This window comes from Ascaphus truei, chromosome 5 (assembly GCF_040206685.1).
Source record: "Ascaphus truei isolate aAscTru1 chromosome 5, aAscTru1.hap1, whole genome shotgun sequence".
Taxonomy (NCBI): domain Eukaryota; kingdom Metazoa; phylum Chordata; class Amphibia; order Anura; family Ascaphidae; genus Ascaphus; species Ascaphus truei.
In genome coordinates this window covers 154355250-154364957 of record NC_134487.1, presented here as the reverse complement: position 1 = coordinate 154364957, position 9708 = coordinate 154355250, and the positions used below count along the sequence as shown (strand labels likewise).

The window sequence follows — 9708 nt, the reverse complement described above, 5'->3', positions numbered from 1 at the left end:
ACACGAGAGAGGGACACGAGAGAGAGAGACACGAGAGAGAGAGAGAGACACGAGAGAGAGAGAGAGACACGAGAGAGAGAGAGAGACACGAGAGAGAGAGAGCGACACGAGAGAGAGAGAGAGACACGAGACACGCGGCTTTCTTCAGGCAGTCATCCTGTTAACCCCTCAGCTGCTAGGGATGCCTTTCTAAAAATGTAAGCTCATTGTCTAAAATAAGGCACGGACATCGTGTCCTGGCACATTGTGTGACATCACTCGCGTCAATCGTAGCACAAAGTGACGCGTTTGGACCATCCGGTGTACTTGCCCCTATACAGGGAAAACGATACTACAATTGTTGTAATTTCCCTTTCCCTCCCCCCTGCAGATGTTTCTTTGGTCCCAGTCTTCCTGCTATAACACAAGTCCTCTATCCTGAGACAGCAAGGACACCTGCAGGAAGAGACTACTAGCTCGAAACACCGAAGGGATGAAAATCACCTGCTTCATTTAGAAAGAAAAAAAAAACAAAATCCTAAAAACAACAAGCAAACAAATAAAAAGTACTGTTGACAAAAAGAAGAAAAAAAGCATTTCTTTTTGTTTTTGTTTTTAGGTGTAAAAGTTAAATAGTTCCTGCAGAAATCTGTTTAATGGAATCATTAGTGGCTACTGTTTGAATCAAAGCTATCGCAATCAAGTTTGTGACGTACTAATAAAGCCTTATATATTGTTTGTGATGATTTCCACAGCATGCGCTGCGCTCTTACAGCAGTAGGGGGCAGTCTTGCTTCATTTTGTGTTCCCATCTTAATTTGACTGCCGCGCGGATGTTTTTGTGTACTGTATTGTGTTTCGCTTTGGGGGGGAAGATGGTCACAGCCTCAAACATAGCAGTTTTCTTAACCCTGACTTTCCATATAGTATAGCAGACATGCTCTTAAATAAGAGGTGATGGGCACCCAGATTTTTCATTTCAAAGTGCAATCAGTTTTCGAGTAGAGAAAGCTTGATTAGCTGCAAAGTGAAATCACAGCCATCATATTCTGGGCCAGGTTGCACTGAAATAATGAAGTAAAAAAAACGATGCACCTTTCTGGGTAAAGCAAAGCCAACTGTAGTGTAAATGGTGCCGTCTTCTATATTTGAGCAAACCAGAGGCGCACCGTAACATTATAATTGTTTTAAGTAACACTAACTCCTTCCATTTTTGGGGGTGAGGTGGTTGTTGTGTTAACACTTTTGCTGCCAGAGGGGCTAACCAAACTGCAGTGCCCCATAGAAGGAACTTCTGTATTACACCCCCCAAGAATTGCAGAACAGTTCAAAATGATGGCACAAAGAATATTTCGGGCGGGGATGGTTAAAGCACTGTGTTCCTATTCAAGAGTCCATGTATTAAACTAAACGAGAATACCTAACTATTGAATCTAGTAGTGACATTTTACATTTTTAAAGTGTAATCCTTCGTATCTTAATTGGTATATCAATAGTACTAATGCAGTTTAATCCCTTGTCTGCCTGTGGGTCAGTAAAACTAAACATTGCTGCCCCTCGATCATTGAATGGGTTGATTATTTTGTCTTTTCAAGAAGTGATTTTGATTCATTTGGAGTTCAGTTTAAGTTCTACTCTCAAATCACTGTCACCCGACTCCGAATCATGATGGCTTGGGCCTGTCCATTGGGATTTGGAGTACTCTGGTCAAACAATAAGTAGCTGGATAGTTTCTTGGAGGGGTTGGGGCAGCTGTTGTGGCGGCTATTGGGGTAATCCGTAACATACCTGTACTTTCTTGTGCTTTTAAAATGTGTAAGCAGAACTTTGCATTTTGTGTAGACTGATGCACTTTTTTTTTTTGCCACATGGCAATTCACTCTAAAGTTTTACCATGTTAAAAATGTAAATATAGCAGAACATTAATAAATGTCACTTATGTAGCAATTTTGGGAGTAAACTGCTTAATTAACTATATAAAGTGCTAACAGGTCACTTACCGTATCATTGTTTTTTTTTGTTTTTTTTTACTGAACTGATGCTTTGCAAGTGAAAAGTGTTTAAGAAGAAAGCAGCACTGTACAGCTTTATTACAGCTCTGTGATCCTTACTCGCAGCTCTGTACAGCTTATTACAGCTCTATGATCCTTACATCTCTGTACAGCTTTATTACAGCTCTGTGATCCTTACTCATAGCACTGTACAGCTTTATTACAGCTCTATGACCCTTACTCGCAGCTCTGTACAGCTTTATTACAGCTCTATGATCCTTACATCTCTGTACAGCTTTATTACAGCTCTGTGATCCTTACTCATAGCACTGTACAGCTTTATTACAGCTCTATGACCCTTACTCGCAGCTCTGTACAGCTTTATTACAGCTCTATGATCCTTACAGCTCTGTACAGCTTTATTACAGCTCTGTGATCCTTACTCGTAGCTCTGTACAGCTTTATTACAGCTCTATGACCCTTACTCGCAGCTCTGTACAGCTTTATGATCCTTACTTGCAGCTCTGTACAGCTTTATTACAGCGCTATCATCCTTACTCCATATACTGTGAAACAGCTTCTCAGTCTCTGAGAAGAGTTGCACTCCATTCACATAAAGCGGCTTTTCACAGCATATTGAATAGTTGGATAAATAGGCCGTGGCCTACAGATTTAGAACAATGAATTGGTTAACGAAAGCAATACTGAAGAGAATAGAGTCTGCAGGCTTGTTATTGCTGAAGTTATTGGGTGAGCGCTGCTATGAAACGCAAACATCAACAATGCAGTAGTGCATGGCAGGTTTAAAGAACAAGTGGGTAAGAGAACAATTGTCTGCCACTCAATGCAAAAGGAATTAATTAAGGATCGGTGCTCTTCAGTTGTCTGTGATGGCGATCTCTAGTGATGAACAATATTCTGTGGGCCTGCAGCATAAAAATTGTAAATTGAAATCTGTGCTCTGCAGATCTATCTGCAGCACAGGATTAAGGGGTTTATTCTGTAACAGCGGAAGTGACTGATCAGGCATTTTTCGGACAAAATTACTCATTGAAGTCTATCCGATCATCCACTTTGGTGAATTTAGAAAAAGCCCCTAAAACTGTTGTGTTCAGAGACAGAGACTTTTCTGCATATTTGTTAACACTCGCTCATGGACATTATAATAATGCTAATACCAAGTTGAACTCCATTTAGAGAGACTTCAAGAGTCTGCAAGTTTCTCACCCAAAAGGATCTGCATATTGGTCATGGTCTTAAAAGCACAAATGGGGGAGATTTGGGAATGCTGTTTTCATGGGAAACGGTCTTGGTACAATAAAGTAAAAGGTTCTGGTAGGTATCTACTATATCGTCGTCGTACAGGTAAAAGTCTAACTACATTATTGGAGGAAAAGGCGATGAAATGTTCTTTTTGACAGGAAAAAAATATCTATTTAAAAAGGAGGGTATTATGAAGATTAGCTGTCTTTAATTAGATTTTCAATAGAAATATCAAGAAATTTCAAGTCAGAAAGTGCATTTAGTGAGTTTTTGCCAAAAATGCACTTAATGAGTTTTACCCGCGAACACAATATGTGGTGAAATGAAATATAGCTGGGACAATAACTGAGACATACCTGGGAAATATGCAAATGAATAATTTTCACATTTATCAGGCACACCCTCTTCCCCCCCCCCCACCCTCACACTCTGCTCTTATTTAATCAAATGGGCACTAATTGAGCAAAACAAAAGTGAATGAGATGTCAAATCAAGCAATGTTCCTGCATAGATGTAATTTTCACCGTATTTATTTGAAAAAAAAAAAAATAATTCAAAAGAGGTAGCACAGCTGAATAGGTTAGTTCTGCAAATCCAGATCCATCAGCATGGAGTCCAAATTTGCAATCTTCGCCATTTATTGGGAGAACCTAGTAAAAAGCCATGTTTCGGGCCGCACAGGAGAGCGTCGAAGTTCAGGGAGTGTGAGCATTTGCTTTACATGATTTGAAACTCGGCTCTTTGAACAACTCGGTTCATCAAATAACCAGGGAATCTGTTACAATAGCAATCCCAGATGGGGAGACTGCTGCACACCAATAACAATAAAATAGATACAAATGCCGGTGCTCCTGGTTCAGGATTCTCTGTGATAATCCAGTATTCAATGAAAGGTATAAAGGACAGGGCACCACGGATTTTTAAATGCAATATTTATTGCCAAAAGATTGACGTGACGTTTCGGCCATACATGGCCTTTATCAAAAGCGAAATGGCCATACATGGCCGAAACGTCACGTCAATCTTTTGGCAATAAATATTGCATTTAAAAATTCGTGGTGCCCTGTTCTTTATAAAATAGCAATCCCCATCCCCCCTCTCAGCCACACTTTTTTTGTTAAACTTATATTTACCTGGGCTTTTTCCCCCAGAATTTTCCAGTCAATTGCTTGTAAAGTATGCACAATTCCGGCAGCAGCAATAGTACAGTTCTGTTATGTGGTACCTCAACTTTGGCTTGGCACAAAAAGGAAATATAAATGACAAATTGGATTGTATGATTTTTTTTTTGTATTGCCATCACCTGCTTCCAGGTTTGGAGGATCTTGCACACACATTTCCTATAACACAAGGCAATAATTGCATTGCACAGGTTTACGTCTGAGCTGATGTTACTTTATCTGTAGCGCTGAATCTTTGCCAGTATTACACGGACGTGCCAGTACTTACAAAGAAACCCCTCTTTTTGGTAACGGGAGCTATGTTACTGTAGGTTTGAGTATTAAAATTATTTGCAGCGCCAACACGGAACGATATGTTTTAAGGTTGAATTTGTGGATTTTTGTTGATGTCACCTCTTAACAAGTTAGTTCTTGCGGTTTACACTGATTTTCAACTTTTATATTAATTCTGTAGAACACTAGAGTTATCTTCATTGTTTAGATATTTGTTTCTTTAAGAGGTGAGATTAGTTTTGCTAGCTATTGACTATAGCAGTAATCCTTTTGGGGTGAGACTCTGGGTTATAGTTGCTGTCATCATTAAAAATGTTTTCTAGCAACCAAATGCCTTGTCACTGGAATATGGCTGGATCTGGGAACATTGGAGCATTCTCCTCCTGCACTTATATCCACATTATAGATTCACTCACCAAGAATTAAGTTATTGGTGGCTGCCTTTATGTAACCAAAAAGCTGAAAAATAAAAAATAGGGTCTCTTTGGAACTGGAAGCTGTTATCCGGAAGAACCATCGGACCCCATTCTGATGTAAAAAATAAATATATATATATATTTTTTAACTACACATTTAAAACAGTCCACCCTGAGTAGTTTTACATATGTTGGCTAAATCCACTGAAACACAAATCGAGCACATTTTCTAACAAATCACAAACCTGCACATGTGCTAAAAGAATAAGGAGAAGAAAAAAAAAAGGTGCAATAGCATTTATGATCCGACTTTAATTAACCCCTCGACTGCTAGAGGATGTCAGCAATGGGGCAATTAATAAAAATGGCAAAAACTTTACAAAATAAGGTACCTTAAGAGTAGGGTGCTTTGGTTTTAATGGGAGTTTCTACCTGTAGCATACAAGAATATCATGACAAAGGTTAGATTTAAAAAAAAAAATGAATGGGGTACCCCTGATGCACACTAAGCAAGGAATATATTAAACCCATGTTAAAGAAAGTACCTTTCTTTTTTGGTGTGCATTTAACCATCACGTTCATACAACCAGTAGTATTACCATTTTGTCTGGATATGGATTAATATTTTATACATTCAGTTTTCAAAGGATACATTGGTATACTAATCCTAATATGCTCTTCAAACTCTATAGTAATGTTTTGGACCAACGGATCCTTAACCAGACGATGCAGTAAAGGGTTAAAATAAAGCATTATATTATGTGTGCAATCAAGCAAATAAATATCAAACCACCAGGGTTTTTGTGTGTTTTAAATACAAATTCCCACTTTGGGGTTGTATTGCTAAACAGCTGTGCAAAGTTAATACCACGGTAAGATTATACTGTACTGTACAGGCATAATCCGAACCAATGGGATGGAGCACTGTCCCACAGAGTTGGCAGGAGACTACCAATCTAACAGATGCTCATGTTTAATAAAGCTCGTATTTTAAAAAAGGTGCAGATTTTTAGCATAGATGTTATAGCTCGAACCAGAAGTCTATCCCTTTCAGAGTCCCTGAGACCCTTCAGATGAATAAGGCATGTTGGGCTAGTTTAAGCACATATTACCATGCTTTAAAGCAGTTTTGGGTACTATATTACCGCCTGGTAACCCAAATCTTGGCACAGGGACTACAATGATACTAGCAGATTCCCAAAGAGAGTTTTTGGTCCATCAGACAGATTTATTCTTAATACGTCTGAACTATAATCAATTGGTATAGTTCCTATGGTCTATTGACTTGGCCTGGTGCTTCTTTCTCTAGCAGCAGGTCAGTATTCAATTGTCTTTCATATGTTGTGGTCCTCATATCTCCCACATCTACTCTCATCTTAGCCCAGGAGGAGTTCTCACAAGACCCTGTTCTTGTGTATGAGACACAGAGCATAACACTTCACCTGTTGGGTAGACATGAACACCTGAGTCGCAGAGGGATATCTGTGTAGGGTTTGACCACTGCCACATGCTCCACAGCTATCATATATACCGTACCGTGTCAGCTTAACGTGAAAAAATCTGCGCTACTAATTATATATAATTAATGTGAATAAAGTTAACCTTCAACTATAACCATTTAGTAATGCGTGATTACTCAATATAATCTATAATGTGAAAAAATACAGTGATATATCAGTGAATACTAAATATAAAACCATAAAGTGAATAGTGATGTAAGGTAAGGAAAAAACCTTAATAATAATAATGATAGTCTGCTGCTGTGTCGCTTCAGATGGCTCAGCATCCGACAAGGCAAGTATACAAAGAAAAGAACGCACAGCGCACAACTCATAGTGTAATCAATTAAATATATTGAAACAAAGTGAAGTTGGTGATAAATGCATGCATAAAAAAAAGTGATGTTTTTAGGCAATACATGAATTTCGGCACGTTACCAACTGGAGTCGGCGTTCACCCAAACTGCAGCAAGGTTCAGCATCCACCAGTAGTCAGGAGAACCCGTCAAACACGAGCACGTTTTTGTTTGGTTTTATTTTTATTAAAATTAATTTTATTTGTACCACACACATCTAGACTGAGGTCTTATTTGGCAATCCTTGACCTCTGAGACATAGGGTTCTCTATTCAATTGATTCCGTGCGCTGAAGTATATTCTCTTTTCATCTATACTTTATACATATGGGAATTGAAGACTCCCTTTAATATACCTCAGCAGCAGGCGTCATTCCTTTTATATAGTGATTACAAAACCAGTACTACCATTGTTGCAAGCTCATTTAGCGCCATCTTTTTTCCTTTCAATTACCTGACCCATTGACTGGCCAGAAGGGCATTTTCTTCCAGTCAGCTGGACTCTTAGGCCACGTTTAGAGTCCAGGCAACGCGACGTCGCATCAGAACAAAATGTATTGAATCCGTCGCGTGCGCCTATAGTAGCATCGCGACAGCTTGGTCACGATTGCTGGAAGTCAATGAAAATTGATTTTTCAGTGACCGCAGCGTGACGTCAGCGGCCACGTGAGCGGTTCAGCCAATGAGGGCGAACCGCTCACGGCCACGCCCCCGGGTCAGCGTCTTGTCTCTAACACTATAAGCAGAAGTCGCTGCTACAACGGCGACGGATGACGTCATGCCGTCACAAGGACTATAAGCGCGACCTAATACTGTGGCATTCAAGGAAAGAGACCTATCTTGGCTCTTGACAAAGAAAAGCATTGTGCACGTCAGCTGAGGCCATGAGAAACATCCTTTTGAAAAAAAAGTTCTCTCCTCTCTTGGTTTAAATATACACAATGGGAGGTACTGTATGTATCAAATGTTGCAATCGGGAGTATTGAAAAAACAGGTGCAATTTTCATCTTTTTGGACTCACTTTGCATCAGTGCTTTGCTCCACTTTAGCCTCAATGACGCCAGGGAGCATTTTGGGGAGTTGTTATAGGAGCAGTTTGGGGAGGATATATTGCAATATTTTAATGAGATGTATCAAAAGTTGCAATTATAACTGGTGCAGTTTTGCTCTCTCTGTGTCTAACCTGCCACGTTTGCTCCTACGAGATCTGTCAAATGGGACAAATGTCAGAAACAAGGTTAACAAAGCTGGTGGGGCAAATTGACACAGATACACATTTTTATGTTTTGGAATAAAATTTCACCATAACCGCCTTTGAGACCTTTAAATGGACATCCTTTGCACTTTCTACTGGTTAGAACAATATTGTCCATTTTATGATACAGATGTAGCACGATTCAGGGGGTGAAAGGGGGAAGGGGTGAGAAAAGGGAGAGGGGGTGAGAAGGGGGGATAAAGGAGGGGGTGAGAAAGGGGGAGGGGTGATAAAGGGGAAAGGGTGAGAAATGGGGAGGGGGGTGAGAAATGGGGAGGGGGGGAAGTGGTGAGAAGGGAAAGGGTGAGAAAGGGGGAGGGGGTGAGAAATGGGGAGGGGGGGAAAGGGGGAAGTGGTGAGAAAGGGGAAAGGGTGAGAAAGGGGGAGGGGGTGAGAAGGGGGAGAAAGGAGGGGGTGAGAAAGGGGGAGGGGGTGAGAAGGGTGAGAAGGGGAGGGGATGAGAAGGGGGGATAAAGGAGGGGGTGAAAGGGGCAGGGGTGGATGGGGGGTGAATGCGGCAGGGGGAGAAAGGGGGAGGGGTGAAGGAAGGAGGGGGGAGAAAGGGGGAGGGTTGGAGGAAGAAGGGGGGGTGAAAGGGGGACGGGGGTGAGAAGGGGGGAGGAAGGAGGGGGGGTAAAAGGGGTGAGAAAGGAGGGGGGGTAAAAGGGGTGAGAAAGGGGAAGGGGTGAGAAAGGAGGGGGGGTGAGAAAGGGGGAGAAAGGAGTGGGGTGAGAAAGGGGGAGGGGGTGAGAAAGGGGGAGGGGAAGGGGGAGAAAGGAGAGGGGTGAGAAAGGGGGAGGAGGTGAGAAGGGGGGAGATAGGAGGGGGTTAAAGGGGCAGGGAGGGGGAGGGGGGGAGAAAGGGTGGGGGGAGAAAGGGCGGGTGGAGGGTGGAGGGTGGTGAAAGTGGCAGGGGGAGAAAGGGGAGGGGTGGAGGAAGGAGGAGGGTGAAAGCGATGGGGTGAGAAGGGGGGGAGAAAGGAGGGGGGAGAAAGGGGAAGGGGGTGAGAAGGGGGGAGAAAGGAGGGGGTGAGGGGTGAAAGGGGCAGGGAGGGGAGAGAAAGGGGAAGGGGGGAGAAAGGGGAAGGGGGGAGAAAGGAGGGAGGTGAGAAAGGGGGAGGGGGAGGAAGGAGGGGGGTGAAAGGGGCAGGGAGAGGGGAGAAAGGGGCAGGGAGGGGGGAGAAAGGGGGAGGGGGTGAGAAGGGGGGATAAAGGAGGGGGTGAGAAAGGGGGAGGGGGTGATAAAGGGGAAAGGGTGAGAAATGGGGAGGGGGGTGAGAAATGGGGAGGGGGGGAAAGGGGGAAGTGGTGAGAAGGGAAAGGGTGAGAAAGGGGGAGGGGGTGAGAAATGGGGAGGGGGGGAAAGGGGGAAGTGGTGAGAAAGGGGAAAGGGTGAGAAAGGGGGAGGGGGTGAGAAGGGGGAGAAAGGAGGGGGTGAGAAAGGGGGAGGGGGTGAGAAGGGTGAGAAAGGGGGAGGGGATGAGAAGGGGGGATAAA

The 9708-nt window shown here is 42.7% G+C and overlaps 1 protein-coding gene across 2 annotated transcripts in view; it reads left to right on the top strand.

Annotated features, from left to right (window-relative positions):
* The window catches only part of NDFIP1 (Nedd4 family interacting protein 1), a 97421-nt gene extending 95447 nt beyond the window's left edge, over positions 1 to 1974 (top strand). For both annotated transcript variants that reach the window (XM_075601070.1, XM_075601071.1), the window contains one exon: positions 371 to 1974. The gene's annotated coding sequence lies outside the window, so the exon portion shown is untranslated. The remainder of the gene's footprint in view (positions 1 to 370) is intronic.
* The last annotated feature ends 7734 nt before the right edge of the window (positions 1975 to 9708 follow it).